Source organism: Ursus arctos, unplaced genomic scaffold (genome assembly GCF_023065955.2).
Source record: "Ursus arctos isolate Adak ecotype North America unplaced genomic scaffold, UrsArc2.0 scaffold_9, whole genome shotgun sequence".
NCBI lineage: Eukaryota > Metazoa > Chordata > Mammalia > Carnivora > Ursidae > Ursus > Ursus arctos.
The window spans coordinates 6,963,659-6,986,105 of NW_026623111.1; positions in this window are offsets into that span (position 1 = coordinate 6,963,659).

Genomic DNA, 22,447 nt, shown 5'->3' on the forward strand with positions numbered 1-22,447 from the left:
ATACCTTCTTAGGAAAAAACAAAGGGAAAGGGAATTGGGCTTCTGAATAGGGAGTTAAGTTATGGGAAGGTGACCAGGAAAAGTGGGGTATGTAAGGATTGTTTAGTAACATTTTTCATGCAGATTTAAGCTCTGACTTCTCCTTTGGTTAAGAATTCATAAGTCTTGGAGCGCCTGGGTGGCACAGCGGTTAAGCGTCTGCCTTCGGCTCCGGGCGTGATCCTGGAGTTATGGGATCGGGCCCCACATCAGGCTCCTCTGCTATGAGCCTGCTTCTTCCTCTCCCACTCCCCCTGCTTGTGTTCCCTCTCTTGCTGGCTGTCTATCTCTGTCAAATAAATAAATAAAATCTTTAAAAAAAAAGAATTCATAAGTCTTACTCTTCCTGGTACAGGAGAGGGAGACTTTTCTACAAATTGATATTTCCTTCATAAATGGAAATTTCCACTACAAAAGGAAAATGTACCCTATTTCTAGAGCTTTTTAGGCATCTCCTCGTTCTCTGTGACCCTCAGCAGTATCTTATGGAACAGTTTCCTAAACTCCTGTCTTCCACCTGTTCATTCATTCCCCCAAGCCTCCGGCAACCACTGTTTTAATGTCTCTATAGTTTTTCCTTTTCCAGGATGCTGTATGATTAGAATCATACAGTATTTAGCCTTTTCAGACTAGTCTCTTTCACTATGCAATATACATTTAAGGTTCTTCCGTGTCTTTTTGTGACTTATAGCTCATTTTCTTACGACTGATATTATTCAATGTGTGGATGTACCACAGGTTATCTGCTCACCTTTTGAAGGACAAGAGATGTTAATTTTAATTTGGGGAAGTATTAAATGAGAAAAACTCAGCTGAGTACATTTAAAAAGTAAATTGGCTTTGTTCAGTGATTCATGCATTGGGCAGCATCCCATCTAGCAACAGAAAGGAGCTCCATCAAATGGGTTACCTCAGTAGTACTGTTCAGGTGTTTCCGGGTTGACTGGGTAAAGGGTATATTCCTGGGGGTGGGGGTGACTATAATTAATTAGGTATTAAGCCTTGGTTTCCTGATGGTGGGATTTAGCACAAGTGATACAGGAATTTTGGTCCTGCCGTTTCCTTTTTTTTTTTTTTAATAATTTTTTATTATGTTATGTTAGTCACCATACAGTATATCTTAGTTATTGATGTAGTGTTTCCTTTTTATCAGAAATGAATTTACCCATTTGTGGGCAAACAACAAGATTCTCAGGGAAAATTTATCTTGTTACTTGGGATTTTTGGCATGGTGGGCAAAGCCCTGCCCAGAGCCCCCAGCAATGGACTTGCTTGCCCCACCTTTAAGGGCTATTTCAGGGTTTTCCTCCACTAGAGAGAGTCACCTTGTTGCAAATAAGTCACCTTGCTGAGCTCATGCCCTTCCTAGCACATCCAGTGACTGAAACTCTGGTATAAGGCCAGGCACTTCTGTCCAATTCGGGACAACTCTGGCTTGGGATGTTGGGTCTGTGTCAGAGTTGACCTCTCTCCTCTGCCAAATATACTTCCTTTCATTCTTCTGTGGTGTTGGTCCCTAGTAATATATATCAATATCCTGTGGACCAAGCCTTTATTATGTGGTTTGATTGCTTTATTTTTATGGCACATGCATTTTAACAGGACAGCGTGATTTGTCCTGATGCTTGTGTTCAGTGTCCATTGGAAGTGTGTGTCCCACAGCCGTCTGGTGCCTTTTCTGACAGTCTCATGGAAGGATTGCCCTGTGATGTTCCATGACTCCATGCTGAAATCACTTTATTGTCTAGTTTCTAGAGTGTTGAATGTGGGCTGCTTGGAATTTGGGTTTAGTTTTGAATAGAACCTGACTTACAGAAGGAACTTGGTAAATTTTAGAAGCAAATATCAATTCTTATCTTCTCAAACATGTCAGCCCTGGGCTGCAATCAGCCTTCAGTACTCACTGTGGCTCTAATGATGCTTAGATATAAACAAGAGAAATTGAACTGAGCCCCTAAATTGGCCACCAGGGATTGGGTGAAATGGTTCTGTGCTCTTAACGAGTAGATCTCCTCCAGTATAATATCACGATGCCTCTTCTTATATCCTGCCCCTGAGTCCAGAAGAAATCATGCTCTGGGGGTCTGAGCTCTGAGTCTTGTAGGACCAACTTGCATACCTTTGTGCAGGTTATATTCTCTACAAAGACACCTGCTGTTGGAGGAGTTGGGGTTAAAGTCCAGCCCATGCTTGGCAAAGACTTTCCTAGACAGGCTCCTCTGAGCTGTCTCTTCAGCTAGGCCTCCTCCTTGAGCCCTGTCCTCAACCTGCCTCAGCCAGTCTTAACAAGAAATCCTGCCCAGTTCTCTGCTCAAACTCCTCATCCCCCACCTTTGATGTCCAAGTCCTTGGCCCAGCATTAGCAAGGATCCCCTATCGACTCTCAGTCCTCCTCCATCGACTGACCCCCTCATTCTGCTAGTTGGCTATAAATCCCCAGCTGTCCTTTCTGTATTGGGAACTGAACTCAATTTCTTGAGTCTTGCTGCCAATCCGTGGGTCCTTACCATTTTAACCAGTTTCTTATTAATTTTGTCGTTAACATACCCTACTCTCAAAACTGTCAGACCAATTTTACAGGGATGCTTTTGCCCAAAGGAAGAGATACATTTTTCTTTTCTGAACACACATACTATGTGCTCACCAAGCTCGAGACCTACCTAAATGGAGTGTGCTCTGCTAACTTTCACGAAGACCTCGGATCTGTGAAAGGTGGCTCTGAGGCATGCCCTGAAAATTAGGACCATGCCTTATCCCACGGTGCCAGGCTGCAAACTGGAGGTTTAAATGTCCTCCAATTACCCCTTGGGCACTTCCAAATTAAGTTCATATTGAAGAAGAAAATCAAGAGCTGTCTTGAGAAATGGATCCCTTATGAACCATTTCAAATTCTCTTTATTCTCGTTAAGGGAGTTGTGTGGATGTTGGTCTTGTCTGGTTATCTACCTGTGAACACACCCAGGTATGCCCTAAAACCTCTCAATGTCTCCTCCTGCACATATTTCCCAGACTGAAGTCCCCCCCCCATTAATCTCCTCTACTTCTCCTTGGGACCTATGGGGCTACCTAGATGTGACAAAGCCTGGATGGTAGCTGAGGCCCAGCCAAGTGCCCAGGCTTTCCTTTGTGAATTACTATGGGTGCTCTCCGAAGACACCTGTAAAGAAGTGAGGGAAAGGAGGAAGCGAAGCAAGGATAAAGTTTCAGGTATAGTTTTACATCAGTTGGATGCTCAGGACCATAGAAAGCACTGCAGCGTTGATACTGCCTTGAAGCAAGAGGGCAGGGCTTTGATTCCAGCACAGTAGCAGATGTCAGTTAGGGATGTTCTGGGGGTGGAGGTATGGTTTTAACTTCTAGGCATCTCCTGGCAAGGTGACTCTAACAACTTCAGAGCAATTCTCCAAAGAAGGTTGCAGGGGTAAACCAAAAGCAGCTTTAGCAGCTGGGAACAGGGATGCCTAGGATCTGGTGGGGCACTCATGACACGACTATGTCCAGAACAACCATTTTCTAGTGAGTTGACCTAGATCCTTCCATATTCCTTCCATGTTACTATAATGTTGAGCACACCTAGAGTAAAGGCAGGCAATTTTCAAAAGGTATCTCTTGATAAGAAGGGAATGTAAGGAACTGCAAAAACTCTGCCTCCCTAACATTCTGCTCAACTTCTGATAAAGCTCCCAGATAGTTATCCTGGAGCTTGGTCCCTTCGGCCACAAGAAAATTTCACTCTGGATCTGGACTAGATTTTTTTTCCTGCTATGTTTTGTTTGTATACTTGGGAAAGTGATAAAAAGAATGAAAGTAGAAAAATGGACACCAATGCAAAGTCTAGTAGGCAGGCGTGTATGAACCCCTATGCTCGTTCCTGGTGTATGCAAACAAGCAGCAAGTCTACTCTATGAAATACTATTGAGTATAGTGCATGGGGCCCAGGGGGTTTGACCTTATGAGTGAGCCCCATGAAGAACAAAAGGCAGATCAGTCAGTGCCCTGGCTAAGTGGTTTTGAAGCTTTGGACTCTTATTTAGGGGCGACTACAAATGCCCCAGCGCAGCTCTGGACCTGAGCTGACCGCCTGGGATCATACTTCCCAAGAGAGAGATAGGGGTTCTTCATTTCACCCCTGTGCCAGAATGGCCAGGGAGGAGATTGTATGTGTACCTTAAACTCCAGTATACCCTCTCTAAGCAGATCATAAAAAGGGTTCCCTTTTCATCCATCCTGGATCTGGGGGATTCTGCGTGCTGGACCTGAGGTAGGACTCCCACTCACTCCTTCTCACTAGAGGCACATTGAGTGGTCCTGGGCATGCGCACTGGTGAGCGTACCTCCTCTTCCGCTCTGGCTGCATTCAGCCTCTGGAAGATGCTGGCGGCGGAGAGCAGGTGCACAGATCAACTCTCTCTGGCCCGGAGAGCCCACGGTCTCCAGCGTTGCTGTAGTCTCTTCTTTGTGTCTAAAAGCAATCACAGGAATGCCCTTTTGTCTGTGAGCCTTTTCAGCATGATTATTTTCTTTCACTTAGGAGTCTGTGTCTACTGATTGGAAGAAGTTCCTTGTCATCCTCTGGCAGGCATGTTTACTCATGCAGGACTTCCCTGCAAGGGCAAGAATCATCCACAGGACCAAGAACAGAAGGGAATTTATCTTCCCACTCCCTCCCGTCTGTTTCCCATCAATCAAGTTTAGAAATACTTTCTCCCATTCCATAGGTTACCTTTTCATTTTGTTGGTTTCCCTCGCTGTACAGAAGCTTCTTAATTTAATCCCACTTATTTATTTCTGTCTTTGTTACCCATGAATTAGGTGTCATATCCAAAAAGTTATTGCCAAGATCAATATCAAGAAATTCTTTGCTTTCTTCAAGGAGCTTTATGGTTTTGGGTCCTTAAAGCTTTAATCTTTCTTGAATTATTTTTTTTTAATTTTCTATTTAAATTCAACTTAGTTAACATATAGTATATTATTAGTTTCAGGGGTAGGATTTAGTGATTCATCAGTTGTTATGAGCACTGGGTGTTATATGAATCAAGTGCCCTCCTTAATGCCTATCACCTAATTACCCATCCCCCCATTTACCTCCCCTCCAGCAACCCTCAGTTTCTCTATAGGAGTCTCTTATGGTTTGTGTCCCTCTGTTTTCATCTTATTTTGTTTTTCCTTCCCTTCCCTTATGTTCATCTGTTTTGTTTCTTAAATTCCACATGCATGAAATCATGTGATATTTGTCTTTCTCTAACTTATTTCACTTAGTATAATACCCTCTAGTTCCATTAATGTCATTACAAATAGCAAGATTTCATTCTTTTTGATGGCTGAGTAATATTCCATTGTGTATATATACCACATCTTCTTTATCCATTCATCTGTCTATGGACATCTGGGCTCTTTCCATAGTTTGGCTATTGTGGACATAGCTGCTATAAACATTGGGGTGCATGTGCCCCTTTGAATCCCTGTGTTTGTATCTTTTGAATAAATACCTAGAAGTGCAATTGCTGGGTCATAGGATCAGAAAAAGACACTAATGGCTTTAGCTGGAAGTGCTGGTGAAGAAGTCAGAAGTTGGAGAATTTTTTTGTGGTGCTGCCCTAATCAGAGAAGCTTATTGGAGAGCTCTTAGATGTTGGAGTTCATGGACAAGTATGCAAGAATACCAGATCTAATACTGTACCTCTCAGTAATAATGACCTCTCTTTCCTTTTCTATATTCCATACTTTTCATAAGTTCTTGTCATTGGCAAACTCCAACTCAGAGCCATATTGGGCAGGTATATTCATTTCTCCTACTGTGCAACAAATTACGTCAGTCTTAGCCTAAAACAACACATGTATTAACAATTTCTGTGGATCATAAGTACTAGCATGACTTACCTGGGTCCTCTGCTTCAGAATTTCATAAAGCTACAGTCAACAGATTGGCAGGGGCTATGTCTCATCTCATGGTTTGACTGGAGAAGGATCCATTCCTGAGTTCATGTGCTTGTTGGTAGATGTCAGTTTCTTGCTGACTGTTGGTGAGAGGTCCCCTAGTTTGCCCTTTGGGTTTCTCTGTAGAGTAACTCATAATATAGCTGCTTGCTTTGTCAAAGCCCAACTTTGATGGGAAAGAATGTTCTAACAGGAAGATTGTTACAATCTTAAGTACATCCTATCATCTTTGCTATATTCTATCAGAAGCAAATTACAGGTTCCACTCACATTCAGTGGGATTGGATTTCACAAGGATGTGAATACCAGAACAAAGTGATACTTAGGTTTATCTTTGTCTGTCTGCCATACAAGGAGATTTAGGAACATGTAATTCTGAGAAGATCTTTGCATTACAGAGAAGAAGCCATATGTGTAGCAGTAATGCAAAGTTGACAACTAACATCCAGCACCTAAGGTCCAGTGTGATGTCCTGTGGAATGTCAAGCAATCACAGTCTCTGCAGGATTATACTGTGATTGAGAGCAATGAGGGAGAGAAATCTGGGCAAGATGATAAATTTTTGCTCTTTACCTTTTCTACTGATGGGAGTTGAAAAAAAATCACACCAGATCAGCAGCTAAATACCAATTTCTATAAGTTGCCTTTGGGCCTACTACCTGATTAAGTTTATGGTAATCCACCATTATGTCATTTTCCATGATTTTTTTTCAAGGGACATGTAGGTGAATTGAAAGGGGTAATATAATAGGGACCAAAACTTCTGAATCATTTAAGTAGTTGACCGGGCACTAATCTTTGCATCAACCCTTGGGATACAATATTGCTTTTGAATTATCTTGGTTTTGGGGGATGAGAGAACTTGCAAAGTCTTCTATTTGATCCTTACTACAATGATGGCTTTTACTCTACCAGTTAGGTAAAAAAAGGTTATGACAATTTATAAGAATATCCCTCTTAATTATCCATTTGGAACTGTATAAATATATGGTGGTTTTTCTTTCCAACTGAGACCACAGCGAGAAAGACTTCTGTCATGACTCATTTTTATACTGGTCTCCGGAAGCCTATTCTAACTTCTGGGAACTGTCATGCTATTTAGGATTCCTGGGTATCATTGCCATTCAGAAACTTTATCCAATAGTTTTCGAAGGTCTATTTATTTCTTTTTTTAAAGTGTTTATTCTGGAAAAGAACCTGTTACAAGGAAGAGGCTGCCACCCAATATTTGAAAGAAAATGCTGAATTTATTGCTTGCTATACAAGGGAGAGCTGTGCCTATAAGGCACAGTGTCCACAACAAGGAAGAGCTGATCTTGCACAGGGGTTGAAAAGAGTTTGATGGTTGGCAGACTTTCAGAAGCATGCTCATGGGCTGACTTTTCAGAACCACGGGACTATCATTGATTGGCTGGCTTACAAGAGTTTAGTTCCTGACGCAAAATTGTTATTTATCAATTGAGCTAGGTTTAAAACCAGTTCTGACAGTTGCTGTTCCTATGGCCAATGAATAATAAATCCTTTCCTAATAGGATAGAAAATATTGTTCATTAGGCTGAAGGTCTGTTTGGGAAAGAATTTGGAGAATTTTTATTGGATATATTTGCTGTGGTTTACAGAAACTTCTTTTCCCTAAAGGACTGGGTCTCTAACTGGAAATTAGATAAGGGATTATAATTATCCCTTCTGGGGCTGTTAGCCTTCCTCTCTCACGAGCTCTTAATTTTGTGTGGTTATACAGGCCAACTGTCCCCTTTAGGGGCCCGTCTATCTTACCCCTAGGTTCACCATGGAATAGAAGCTATTAAGGATCTCATGTTCCCTGTTACAGTAATTACATCTATCTTGCATCTGACGGTCACATGCCACCATCTGCCTCTACCAATGCCGGCATGCTATATCATCCACATACACTCAAACACAGTGCCGTTGTGGCATGTCCTGCAGAGGACAGTCACCACTAGTTGCTCAGCAGTGTCAATTCCCACATCACTAGTATATTCCTTATTGCTTTGTTGAGAGTATTCTCTAGGCCCTCCTAGAAACAAACCTGGTAGAACTTCTGCTTCCACATGAAAAATCTATTCTAAAATTTCTACATATCTGAGCCTTTTGACCGTTTCTTCAATCTTCCAAGGTGGTTTTGGCATCTCCAGCTTATTTGGCTTTAGGTGGCTATGATGGACAGAGAGGCACTGCCCAGATCCACGCTCAAGGAAGGATTTGTCTTAGATGCTAGGGGTGCTATTAACAGAGAGCCTTTACCTCTTGGGCCCTCTGGGGCTCTCCTTGGCTGCAATGATGTTGGCACAATTTGCACCATGCCCCCACACTTGCCCTGTAGTACAATATTATGTTTGATATACCAAGATCTAAAGGATGCTGAGGTGGTGGGCTCTGTCATGTTTCCATATAATTTATCATTATTACTCCTGGGAAAAAAAAAAAAAGATGGATCTGGAAGGTGACCGTAAATTGCCACAAGCTCAACCAAATAGGAGTCCTTCTTTACTAAAGCAGATTAACACGGTATGCAGCCAATGATTTGGCAAATTCATGGTTTTTCCTTATCAGAAAAAAATATTCTTGTGGAATGAACGATATCAGCGGCTGGCAAACTTCCTGTAAAGGTCCGGATAGTAAGTATGCCAGCTGTACAGTCTGTCACAACCATCTGTTGCAGCACCAACGTAGCCACAGCTCACACATTTCAAAAAATGAGTGTGACTGTGTCTGAATAAAACTATAAAAACACGTGGCAAGCCAGATTTGACCTATGGGCTGTAGTTTACCAACACTTGGACAACAGTATACATATATAGTTTCACCTCAAGTTCATGTAAGCTCTCCAGCCTTGTCATAATCTGAAGAGATCGGGACTGTCTGGATGTCCTGCCGGGGGTCACGCTGACCTACAAGCTAGAAGCAGTTAGCATATTGGTGGCCTTGAATGATACGCATACACTCAGAAGACAGAAGATAATATCTGCTAAGATTCAATTCGCACTAGTCACAAATCCCTAATGAAGGGGCCTAGTAGTCGGGGACATGTCAGAATATCTCAAACATGCCAATCTGTGTGCTCGGAGAAGCAAACACCAAAATGGGATTATATGTGCAAGAGATTTACCGGGAGAAGTACCTGTGGAAGAGAGAGAAGCGGGAGTAGGCAAGGAGTACCTGCTCTCCTCCACGCCGGTGTGATACCTGTGAAAGGAGAGAGAGGGAAGGAGGATTGGGAAGGGGTGGCACTAGTGCATCACTGAGCTGTCACTTGCTGGGAGCAGCTGGAGGGAAGCACGGCCCCAATATGTATGCAGGCCCCACGGACCCAGATAGGCAATATCTGGGATTTTCGTGTTTCCTGTAGAAGGACCGCTTGAAGGATCTCTGAGTGGCACACTTCGCGGCCACCATACTGTCTGAGATAAGAAATACTTGCATCTTTTACATCCCATCACAAAGGACGAAGTGCAAGGACTGGCTGACCTCTTTGGGCTTCAGAGCAAACTTATTACACCCCGTGACTACTCTCCTAACACACATTGGGTGACATGAAAGGTTGCCGACTTTGAGCGGGGCCCAGAGCAGGAATGGGCTCTGTAGAAGATCCAGGCTAGGGTCCAAGCCCCTCTGCCTCTTAGGCTACATACTTGGGTTCACTTGGTTATCCACTTTGTGAAGAAGCAGTCTGAGGTTAGACTATATAGACTCCTGAGCAGTGGCATATGGCCTAGTCATCTAGGCAGAGGCCTGAACACAGAAAGATTAGAAGATCAAGGACAAGCAGGTCTAGGGTAGGGGAATGTCAAGGGCCATAGTGTTTTGACACCCACGTTAATACTCCACAGAGAGTATCCATCAATAAACAATAAAGACAAAATGACTCAGCAAGTTAACATCAGGCAGCCTGTGGCATTGGCCACTCCAGTGCAGGCAACATGAGCACACAAACAAAGTGACCCTAGTGGCAAAGGTGGAATCTGCGGATGGGCCAACCACATGGGCTTCCCCTTCCCAAGGCTGATGTAGCAATTGCCACCACTGACTGTCCAACCCGCCAGGAATGGAGACTGATGCTGATCCCTCCCTCTCCCCACCCTTAGGTACTATTTCTCAAGGAAACCAACTATCTAGGTGGTAGTAAGCTTATACTTTGGGGCCCTTGAATCCTAGAGGGGCCAGTGGTTTGTAGTCACAAGGATAGATACCAATTCTGGGTATGGCTTCCCCGCCCCCGCCCCTGAACTTCCGGGAGTATCTCTGAGGGATAATGGTATGTTGGATTCCCTGGAACCAGATTCTGTGACAGTTTCATGCACAGCACGAGACAGACCTACAGTAAGTGAGATGCAGGAGACAGAGTCCGTGATCATGGGATCCACTAGCCACATCAACAGTGGGGTTTACGGCGCATTTCTGAACTGTTCAGACGCTTGAGTTTTAGTGCCTGGGTCTCTCTCAAATCTTCATGACAAAGCAGGAAAGTTCTTAGAAAATCTGTCTGCATTCTGAGGCCTCCTGGATCCTTGTTAGGACATGGTGGTGGACATCTTTTATTTTTGCTTGCTTAGCATCCAGTGTTCCTCTTTCTGGTAACATCACTCTGCTCTTCTGTAGTCCATGGTTTCCTCAATCAGGTAATGTTACCCCCTGGTCATAGCAATGGGCTCTGTGACCTATCAGAAAGAAACGGTTATAAGCAGGTCTGTGATGCATTCTCTTTAATGGGGAACACCTCTAAGAAAGAATGGTTAAATCCTATAAACATCCTAATGATGGACCTGGCAAAACACCAATGGTTTTTGGTTTGAGATTCTTTGGGTATGTTCTGATTAAAGTATTCCATAGATACTCTATCTAAAATTGCTTATTCTAAACAAAACAGGAATTTTAGGGCTTATGGAGTGGGGATACCTCTGCCACATCATGAAGGCTGCTTAAATATTGGAGTTTAAAACGGACGTTTCATGATGCAGCAGTCCCTTTATGTGTAAGCCACGTGAGTGTACACGGTCAGCGACGTCAGCTGTCAGATCTCGGCCAGAGAATGTCCTCAAGTGGCAAGATACCCTTGTTTGGCTTGTGCCTTGTGATTATTCTTATCCTTGAAATTGTTAGTGAAGCTTGGTACTGGGCAAGAGCCGTGATTCTCACGGGGGTGATATGACAATCCCATCTTACACGTTATTGTAGTCTGAGACCGAAATCACAAGCAACAGAATTCAATTCCGACCAGATTTCCAAGCGGAGTGACACCCAGTCTTCTGGGATTGAAGACAGGATAAGATGTAAACCTGATGGTGCTGAAAGCTGCAGAGTGATTGTGGTTAATACGACATCCACAGAGAAAACGAAACCCAGTATGGAGCCAGTAAAAATGACTTCTGACACTTTTGAGGGCTTGGAGCTAGCTGCATTTCAGACTTTATCCCAGACTCTGCAGTTACGTGAGGGACTTAATGATTTTCTTTTATTTAAGCCAGTTTCAATTGAATTTTGCCAGCTAGGCATCTGGCAAAACCTAAAAGAATGTACTCATTTTTCCAGCTCTGCTGGAAAACAGATTTTCCCACACAAATACCGTACACTCATGTGGGTTATAATGAGTTATAAATGACATGTGAAAAGCATACACACTGTTAAACTAAATGAAACCTGACTCTCACTCTGTGTTAAGCCAACTTATCTCACAATGTGAAAGTGGTTAAATCTGCTTCAGGCAGAAACAATAGTACCAGGAGTTGTGCATTGAAGGTTTTAAGATAAGCAGATACAAAGTGCCCTGTGATGTGGTACAAGAGGAAGCAGACAGTCTTAACAAAAATAAAACCGGATCAGGATTAAGCCTCTAGATTTAAGCAGTTTTCAGGAAACGCAGAAGAGACAGGAGACTCTTGGTGTCCTTCCTGATCCTTAAGCCTGCTGCTGGGACCGTTGGCCGCTAAAGGTTCTCTTGCAGCCCCTTCCTAGGAGAATTGCCTGTGGGCAGAAGTGAATTCTTGCCAGGGGTTACCATGCCCACCCACTCAGGGAACCCATAGCCAGGAATTGACATGGAGCAGCTAGCTAGAGCTGGCCCCTTGCCTGAAAAGAGGAATCAACTTTGTGGGGCCGGGCCTGAGACGTGATCTCTGCTTAGCTATTTGCCTTCCCTCTCCTGCCCCTCCACCCCATTGCATTCCCTCTTCTGAAAGCACTTCCACAGTAAACCACTTTCACACAAGTTCCCATCTCAGGCTCTGCATTTAGGAAATCTGTCCTAATACGAACATGTTGAGACAGAGGGACACAGTCGGTCTTATCCGCAGTGTGGGAAATTCTACAAGTCAACCTCGTTTCTTAACAGATTCCAAGGGGGAAAAAATGGGGCTGGGGGAGAAGACAGTTACAGTTTAAAGGGAATTAAGTGTTCCAAACAGACTTCAGCTGGTGCTTGGATCTGACTCAAACACACCGAACATGAAAGGACATTTATGAGACAATTGGGGAGGCTTGAGACTAGATATTTGATAATGTTAAAAACAAAATTCAACCTAGTAAATTTGAAGATGGAGTTGGTTTTATTAAGTGATTCTGGAATTGGGCAGTATCCCATTCAGCAAGTAGAGGGCACTCCAGAGACCTACACAAAGGGAAACGTTTTTAAAAGCAGGACAAGTGGGCACCTGGGTGGCTCGGTCGGTCGGTTAAGTGTCTGACTTCAGCTCAGGTCACGATCTCAGGGTTCTGCGATGGGCCCGTGTCAGACTCTGCACTCAGCGGAGAGGTGGCTTCTCCTTCTTCCTCTGCCCCTCCCCCCATGCATGTGTGCTCTCTTTCTCTCTCTCACTCTCTCAATTAGATAAAATCTTTAAAAAATAAGAGCAGGACAGGGCAGTCCTAAACAGGAAAAATTATTTCAGGTGAGATCACCTTCCTCTGGGGACAGGAGGGTCTTACTAGGTGAATTACCTCATTTTCCTTTGGAGGGTAGAGAGGGCTATCTGACAGATTACCTCATTGTTGACCAGAAAATTCCTGACTGGCCAGTTAAGACTGCATTTCTGGGGAAGACTGAAAATACAAGCAGTTTAGGTATGAGGCCAAGTTACCAAACCAGGACTTAAGTGACAACATTTTGGGTCCACGGTTTTCTTTTTAACAATATTAAGGAACTGGGGCGCCTGGGTGGCACAGTCATTAAGCGTCTGCCTTCGGCTCAGGGCGAGATCCCGGGGTTCTGGGATCGAGCCCCACATCAGGCTCCTCTGCTAGGAGCCTGCTTCTTCCTCTCCCACTCCCCCTGCTTGTGTTCCCTCTCTCGCTGGCTGTCTCTCTCTGTTAAATAAATAAAATCTTTAAAAAAAAAAAAAAAACACAATATTAAGGAACTGTTAATACATTTTAGTTATATCTTTGGGCTTATTTTTTAAGGCCCTTATGTTTTTGGAGCTATATAATAGCAAATTTGCAGGTAGAATGGTGTGCTTCTGGAATTTGCTTTATTTTTTCAACTAACATTTAATGAAGATAGAAGCATTTTCTTTGTTTTTCACCCGTCTAGCTAAATTCAAGGGACCAGATGAAATGAGGTCCCCTACTCTTCCGCCATCTTTTGGAATTTGCTTTAAAATAACCCAGCAGTGGAGTTGGGGACTGGGTGAGAATGAGATGAAACAAGATTATTAGGCATAAGATGAAAAATACTGTAGCTGATGATGGATTCATAGGTTTTATATTATTCTATTGTATTCTATTGTATGCGTTTCCAGTTTTCCACTAGAAATTTTTTTTTTTTATTCTTTTGACCATATTAAGTGGTGACTTTCCTTCTGACAAAAGAGTCGCTGGCATCACTACGCAAGATTTTCTCAAGGCCACACCTTGTCTTAGGAAAGAACGCAGGAATTTTTCCTGGCCAATTATAATTTTTGAGTAGAGTATCTTTCTGAGAACGAGGAACTAGAGTTACCTAAGAACCCATTTAGTAATTGCTATTTGTTGTGCTTGTTACTCGCTGTTGGGGCTGTCTGATTAAGCAGCTAGTTCAGTCTCCCCACAAAGCTGCTTTTGCAAGATTGCATGGTCAGGGAAGCTGACCATTTGTAAGAAAACAGCAATGCAAGCTGACTTCAAGGGAATTGCTTCGCAAACCACACATTGAGGAAAATGTGTTTTTTCCAAGACCCCGTTAGCTGCTCTGGGGCATCTAAAGCAGGAGGGCATGGAGAGGCATTGCTCCTGCAGCCTTTGCGGCTGCACGCACACGACCCCGCAGGTGGCCACTGCTAAAATGGAGAGACTGCTAAAACATACAGCTACATTTTAGCAGGTTTCAAGAATTTTTCATGAAAACCAGTGGATCATGACTGGGGGCAATTTATTGTTTATTTGCAGGTCAGACAAACCTGTGTTTTTAGTTTTTAATTTTAATCCCCTGGTGATTAACTCATCACGACAAGTGCATTCCTGAACCTTCCATCACCTATAGCACCCATTCCTCCACCCACCTCCCCTCTGGTAACCATCAGTTTGTTCTCTATAGAGTTTGTTTCTTGGTTTGCCTCTTTTTCCCTTTGCTCATTTTTTTCCCTTAAATTCCACTTGAGAGTAAAATCACACAGTATTTGTCTTTCTCTGGCTGACTTACTTTGCTTAGTATTATACTCTCTAGCTCCATCCATGTCATCGCAAATGGCAAGATCTCATTCTTTTTCATGGCTGATTAGTATTGATCAGTCGATGGACACTTGGGCTGCTTCCACATTTTTTGATTATTGATTCAATTTGTTAGCTGGTAATTGGTCTGTACAAATTTTCCATTTCTTCCTATTTCAGTTTTGGTAGGTTATATGTTTCTAGGTATTCATCCATTTCTTTTCTAAGTTGACCAATGTTTTGGCATGTAGTTTTTCATAATCCCTTTTAATTGTTTGTATTTTTGTGTTGTTATTTCTCCTCTCTCATTAGTAATTTTATTTATTTGGGTACTTTCTAGAGGTTTATCAATTTTATTTTATTTTTTTTCAAAGAACCAACTTTGGGTTTCATTGATCTGTTCTACTGGGTTTTTTTTTAGTTTCCCCTTTATTATTTCCTTCTGCTGGTTTTAGGTATTGTTGTTCTTTTTCTAGTTCCTTTACGTGTAAGTTCAGGTTGAGATTTTTCTTGCTTCTTGAGGTAGGCCTGTATTGCTATAAACTTCCCTCCTGGAACTGCTTTTGCTATATCCTAAAGGTTTCGGACCATTGTGCTTTCATTTTTATTTGTTTCCATGTACTTTTTTATTTCTTTTATTTACTGGTTGACCCATTCATTGTTTAGTAGCGTGTTATTTAAACTCCCTGTGTTTGTGGTCTTTCCATATTTTTCTTGTGGTTGACTTCTAGTTTCATAACATTGTCAGAAGAGATGAATGGTATGACTTCAATCTTTTTGAATTTGTTAAGGCTTGTTTTGTGACCTAACATGTGATCCATATTGGAGAATGTTCTTTGTGCACTTGAAAAGAATGTGTATTCTGTTTGAGGATGGAATGTTCTGAATATATCTGTTAAATCCATATGGTCCCAGGTATCATTCAAAGCCATTGTTTCCTTGTTGATTTTCTGTGTAGATGATATATCCATTGATGCAGTGGGGTGTTAAAGTCCCCTACTATTATTGTATTATTATTGAGTAGTTCCTTTATGTTTGTTATTAACTGTTTTATGTATTTTGATGCTCCCATGTTGGATGCATAAATAGTTACCATTCTTATATTTTCTTCTTCAATTGTCCCCTTTATTATTGTATAGTGTCCTCCGTTGTCTCTTGTTAGAGTCTTTGTTTTAAAGTCTATTTTGTCCAATATAAGTGTGGCTACTACAGCTCTCTTTTGACATTAATTTGCATGATAAATGTTTCTTTATCTCCTCACTTTCAGTCTGCAGGTGTCTTTAGGTCTAAAACGAGTCTTTACAGTTCACTCTTGGAGTTGTGCTTTCTACAGTTTTGACAAATACATAATGACGTGTATTCACCAGTGTAACATTAAAGAGATTAGTTTCATTCTCCTAAAAAATAAAATAAAGTGAGGCTCTTGTAGGCAGCATGTAGATGGGTCTTTTTTTTTTTTTAAATCCATTCTGTCACCCTATGTCTTTTGTTTGAAGCATTTAGTCCATTTACATTCACAGTCATCATTAAGTATTTGCCATTTTATTACTTGTGGTTGTTACACTGAAGATTTTCTCTGATCCTTTCTTGTCTTTCTCTCTTTTGTAGTTTGCTGATTTCCTTTAATGATATATTTGGATTTCTTTCTCTTTATTCTCTACAAATTTAGTGGTTTTTGATTTGTGGTTACCACTAGGTTTGTATATAACTCCTTCTGCATATAGCTGTCTATATTAAGTTGATTGTGGTTTAAGTTTGAACCTATTCTGTACTCCTTTCCATGTTTTAGGTGTATGGTGTCATATTTTACATCTTTTTTTTTTGTTTTGTGAATTCCTTGACTGATTTTTTACAAAATATTCATTTTTACTGCTTTTGTTTTCATACCTTCATGCTCTTATTTTTATTCTTTCCACCCAAGGAGTTCCTTTTAATATATCTTGCAGGGCTGGTTTAGTGGTCATGAACTCCTGTAGTTTCTGTTTGCCTGGGAAGCTCATTGTCTCTCCTTCTGTTCTTGGCTGCAGATTTGTCCCCTTTAGCATGCTGATTGATTGATTGATCAGAAAGAGAGCACGTGTGTGCACAAGCAGGGGGAGCTGCAGGCAGAGAGAGAAGCAGACTCCCTACTGAGCAAGAAGCTCAATTCAGGGCTCTATCCCAGAACGCTGGGATCATAACCTGAGCTTAAGGCAGCTGCTTAACCAACTGAGCCACCCAGGCGCTCCATGTACTTTGAATATATCATGCCACTCCTTTTTGGCTTAGAGAGTCTGTGCTGAAAAATCTACTGATAGCCTTATGGAGTTTCCTTGGTATGTAGTGCCTTCTTTTGTCTTGCTGCTTTTAGTATTTTTTCTCTATCATGATGTTTTGCCATTTTAATAACAATATGTCTTGGTGTGGATCTGCTTTTGTTGATTTTGTTGGGGGTTCTCTGTGCCTCCTGGATCAGGATATGTTTCCTGCCCTAGATTAGAGAAGTTTTCAGCTATTATTTCTTCAAATTATCTGCCCTCTTTTCTCTCTTCTTCTGGGACTCCTATAAAATGAATGTTATTATGTTTGATGGAGTTTTTGCGTTCCCTCTGTCTATTCTTGTTTCACATAATTCTTTTTTTCAGCTTGATTACTTTCCATTACTGTCTTTAGATCATTAATTTGTTCCTCTGCTTCTTCCAGCTTGCTATTCATTCCATTAAGCATGTTTCTCATTTCGTTTATTGAGCCCTTTATCTCTGGTATGTTATCCTTATCTCTGTGTTAATGGTCTCATTGGTGTCCTCCACTTTTTTTCTCAAGTCCAATGACTATCCTTATGATCAGGGCTTTAAATTCTCCATCAGTGGGTGCCTGGGTGGCTGAGTCAGTTAAGTGTCTGCCTTCGGCTCAGGTCATGATCTCAGGGTCCTGGCATGGAGCCTCATTGTTGGGCTCAGCAGGGAGTCTGCTTCTCCTCTATGCCCAACCCCACCTCCTGCTCATGCGCTTGCTTTCTCTCAAATAAAAGAATTAAATGTTAAACAAAAAAAAATCTCCATCAGGCCTGTTACTTATATCTATTTCCTATTTTGCTGAGGTCTCTGGCTATGGCATCCTGTGCTTTCATTTGGGACAAATTCCTCTGTCTTCTAACTCTCTGTGCCTATTTCTGTGTTAGGAAACTCAGCTACATCTCCTGCCTTATGAAGAAGAGGTCCTCTAGTGCCTGCAGTGTAGTGTCCCCTGTTCCCCAGAATGGCATTGCCAGGCATTTCCAGGAATGAATGGCATTTCCAGAAACATCTCCAATGTGTGCTAATATGTGCTCTGTTCTTTTGTCCTGGCCACTTTATCCTTCAGGCCAGTCATCTGCCGAGGGTCTCTTTGCCCATTGTGGGCAGTGTTTGGCTCCTGGCCTGAATTTGGACATTTTAACTGTATGCTCTGGTCTGCTTGTGAATGAGACCTGTTGCTGCTGCCAGACCCAAGGCGTCAGAAAACTCCTGGTTTGGGAGATGCAGTACTGGCAGGGGTCTGGATGGTCTTCTGGGGGTGGGGGCCTGCACAGTGGGACGAAGGCAAATGTGACTGGAAAGGGCAGTTCTTCTGGAGTATAGGGGGAGGGGCGGGGCTTGGTGTAAGCAAGTTAGGAAGTGAGTGTTGGTGCTGCACTGTTTCCCATAGTTGGCCCTGTGCTTATGCTGAGGGCCAGGGGAAGGAAATGGCACCTGTCAGTTCCTTTGTTCTCAGAGGGGTCTCTCTGTGAATGCTGCCTCTGTGGGACACACTCCAAGATAAGCAAATAACCTCCCCACTGTGTGCCCCAGGTGCTCTTCAGATCACTGTTTCTGCACTGTATGCCTGTGGGATGTTTGCCTTTTCTTCAGGAGCAGCCCCAACGTCCTCTGAGCTCTCCCAGAACCAAACATGCTGACCTTTAAAACTCCAGGCTTTAAGCCTCACCGGTTGTAAGAACTTAGGAAAATCTTGTCTCTCACCCTCCAGCCAATTGTTATGGGTATTAGTTCTCCCCCCACCCTGCATTGCCCTGGGTGCACGTCTGTCTCTCACCCTTACAGGCTACTGTGGCTCACTCCCCACCACAGTGGCCACGCTCTCTCTCTCTCTCTCCCCCAAACCACTTTTGCACACTTGCTGCCTTCTTCCGCGTGGCCTGGTCTGTACCGTTATTGGTGGAGAATGTATCCATTGTGGGATCACAAGTGTGGGATCACAGTGCTGCCTGACACACTCAGCTCAGGAGCGGCTCCAGCATGACATCGCTTCCACGCCAGGCTTGGTTTGAATAATATTCTTGAGATCATTGTTTTCCACATCAGCATCCTAGAATAGGTTTTACGTGTGTTCTTATAATCGTATTTTGGATGTTTGCTGCACGTTCCTTTAGCGGTAGATCAGGGAAGGACTACCCTACCACAATTTTTTTTTTTAAAGATTTTGTTTATTTATTTGACAGAGAGAGAGACAGCCAGCGAGAGAGGGAACACAAGCAGGGGGAGTGGGAGAGGAAGAAGCAGGCTCCCAGCGGAAGAGCCTGACGTGGGGCTCGATCCTGGAACACCAGGATCACGCCCTGAGCCGAAGGCAGACGCTTAACGACTGAGCCACCCAGGCGCCCCCCTACCACAATTTTTAATCTGTGATTCTATGGCCTATAGCTCTCCCTGTCCCCACCACTACCAGGTCCTTCGATATTCTTGTCACACAGTTGTGTGTATTAATTCTGCCTCTGACCATTCCAGGCCTTGGGTAGCATCTGTTTGCAGCACATCTTTCCTTGCAGTGCTGTGTGTGCCTGAAGTTGCCCTCCCCTCTTCTATTCCTCTTAGGAATGGCGCACTTGTGTTATCAGCTTAACTACCTTCCCTTGTCCAGTGCACGGAAGTCGGGCACAGCTTGCTGAATCTCAGTGCCTTCTTTCCTTTTGTTACTCCTTCGACTTCTGAGTTTAGTAAATTAGGCCCCTTCGGGAATCAGAGGAGTTGCCTTTTTGGCATGCACATTATTTTAAGCTGAAAACAAAGCAGTCCCAAAGGACTCAGGAAGAAACTTTGACCTTCCCCCTAACTGCCTGAAAGAATTCACATAGAAGCCCTGCTTCCGGAAGGGAGCTATCACCGCAGACATGTTAATAGGAACTAGGGGTGGTAGACGGAGGAAACAAGCAAAGTCTGTTTGTTAAAATTCCTCTCCGTGTCCCACGGTTCCCAGATGGGCCAACAAACGTTTGCATACCAAACATTTATTCCTCATCTTCCTGTGAATTGTCTTTCTTCCCTTTGAAGTCCTATTCCCTACCCCTTCTAGGCTGGGAAGGACCTATATACTTTATTTTGCCTGTCTTTGGAATTTCATGTTTATGTGGGCTCACTGTACTTATGAAATTAAATCCAACATCCCCAAAAGAAGAATTCAAGAGTCTGTGAGAGAGAAACATACCCAAAACACCACTTTTCAAATAAATTGTACCTCCTGGTGGGGCATATTTATCAAGACTAACTTCTGTTCTCTACCAGCCCTCTCTACTCCATCGGAGACAATTATTTTTGCTTAAATGTTAACTTCAGTGTATGCTGGTGTATATGTCAATGCGCACACACACGCACCCATGCAGCCCTAAGTCAGGTCTTGTAATACAATCATTTTAATCATCTGGAGTGTTACGAAGAACAGATAGATGTGGACGACGGTGCCCCGGGACACATGTGCAAATCGTCTAATGACTATGAACATAATTCAGGAAAAGAAAGAAGAAATCTCTCTCTCTCTCTCTTTTTTTTTAGGAATCCCCAGAAAACAAATATAAATAACCCCAGTATTGTAGCAGTCTGTGTTACCGAAGCCAACGAGGGATTTTAGAAAATAAAGGTTCGTTTAAAGAACAATATAATCTCTGTTGCTAAGAATTTAAGACTTTGTCAGAGAAGTTGATAAAGTAACCTAGTGAAGTTTTAGGGAAAATGGAATAATTCTTAGAGCTACATAATTTGCAATATAGGATTTTTTCAAGAGTTTTTCATTTTATAAAGATACTAGTCTTACTATACTCCGTTGAACATCTGTTTACACTTCTATAATCTTATATGTTAATAAAAGTTTTCCAACCTATGAGGCAAGTGTTAGTAATTAAGGGCATTCCATTTAAGGTAGTTTCTCCTTTTTTTTTTTTTTAATCTGAAGTCTTGCATGAAATAAAATCTAAAACGTTTTTGCATTTTCATTTCACAATGATAGTTATGTTTTCTCCCTGATTCTCTTTTAAACCCCAATTCACTGAACAGTTTGAATTATCAAATGGTTTAATGTGTCGTGTGGACTTGAATTAAGTGTAATTGTTTTCCTCTTACCTCATAATCTTAACTGCCTCCCCCCCCCATCTTGGGTTGAAGAGTTCTTACAAGCTTTCAGGATTGCTAATACTAGGTCTACCATTTGCATATCTTTGTTTTTTATTCAGTAGCTCAGCAGGGATGCCAAGGGGTTTAGGCCCAAGCTGGATCTTCCCTTTTCTCATGCAGAAACTTTAGAAAGGAGAGGTGGTTAGGGAGTTTCAAAGCAATTCTATTAACTTGCACAAAGAGGGGGAAAAAGGGCTATGTGAAACTTGAAACTTACTAAATCGAACAGGGACCACATTAATTTTATACCTAAAATAACCCCAAGATAGTGTGTCAGCCTGGCTGTGGTGGGGCAGAGGGAGGGGTGAAGGAAGGGAGTATCCTACCAATATCTTGTATGTCTCACAAAATTTTAGATAAAGATAGGAAAATATCAACAATAGTCTATTATATTAACTTCCTCTACTTTTCTGTGTTTTGAAACCGTAATTTTAAAAAATGTTAATAAGGGTCCCTCTCCTCCCACCCCCTGCCCCCCATTTATAAGTAGCATGCTTTTCCCACAGGTGGACAGATCCCTAAGCCTCTGGAAGTCTTTTTTTAGACACTGACAAAGGAAATGGTCAGTAAAAGCCCCTCAGGTACCCATAGTACCTCTGTGCCCCTCAAACACCTTTTTTCTCCACTACAGAATTGTACATGTGGCCCCCCCTCCTGGCCTTCAGTGTCAACGTAGTGCAGCCTTCTATATCTGGAGGTCTTGGGCCCTAGTTAGGGTGGTGTGAGCACACATGAGCCCACATTGGAGAGAAGGACCATGTCCAGTGCTATCAGGGTGAATACAACCACACTTCTGCCAGTTAATCAGAGCTGCTGTGGTTCCTAGTCCCCCAGGGCCATTTCTTCCTGTTCATCTACACTCTAAGCATTCTTTGAAGTTCTGTCCTTGAGGCCTGAATCGCCAGGCCTGTCACTTCTACCAAACAAAGGACCCCCAGGAATCGCTTGGCTCTTCCATTGTGCCTCATGTTCCTCCTCTGTCCTCTCCCTACCTCCTGACAATGTAAGCCTGGAAAGTACCCTGGTCTGGGTTCCATACACTTGCTCCCCTTCTTCTGTTCCTTTTCTTCCTCCTCCTCCTCCTCTCCTGGATATGGAGAGCTGGGGCCGACACTCTTCTCAGATGGAGCCAAGTAAAAGGACTTTTTTCAACCCAGAGCAATTGGAGCCAAGACAGAGTTCTTGCAATTTGAGCACAATCCTCATGGGAAGGTAAGATGCTCTCCTGCGCTGGTGAGGGTCTTGCTAGAGTTACAAAAGCCTTCCATTTTCTGGCACTTCCGTAGCTGTATTCAGTGTTATTTTGTGGATTTAAAAGAAATCTCCAAAAAATTTTTTGCAGGGAATACAGGAAGATTTAGGGGAGGGGGCAGTATCCAATAGGGTGTATTACGGTGAGGAGCTCCAAGCTCCATTCATGTCCAGTGCCA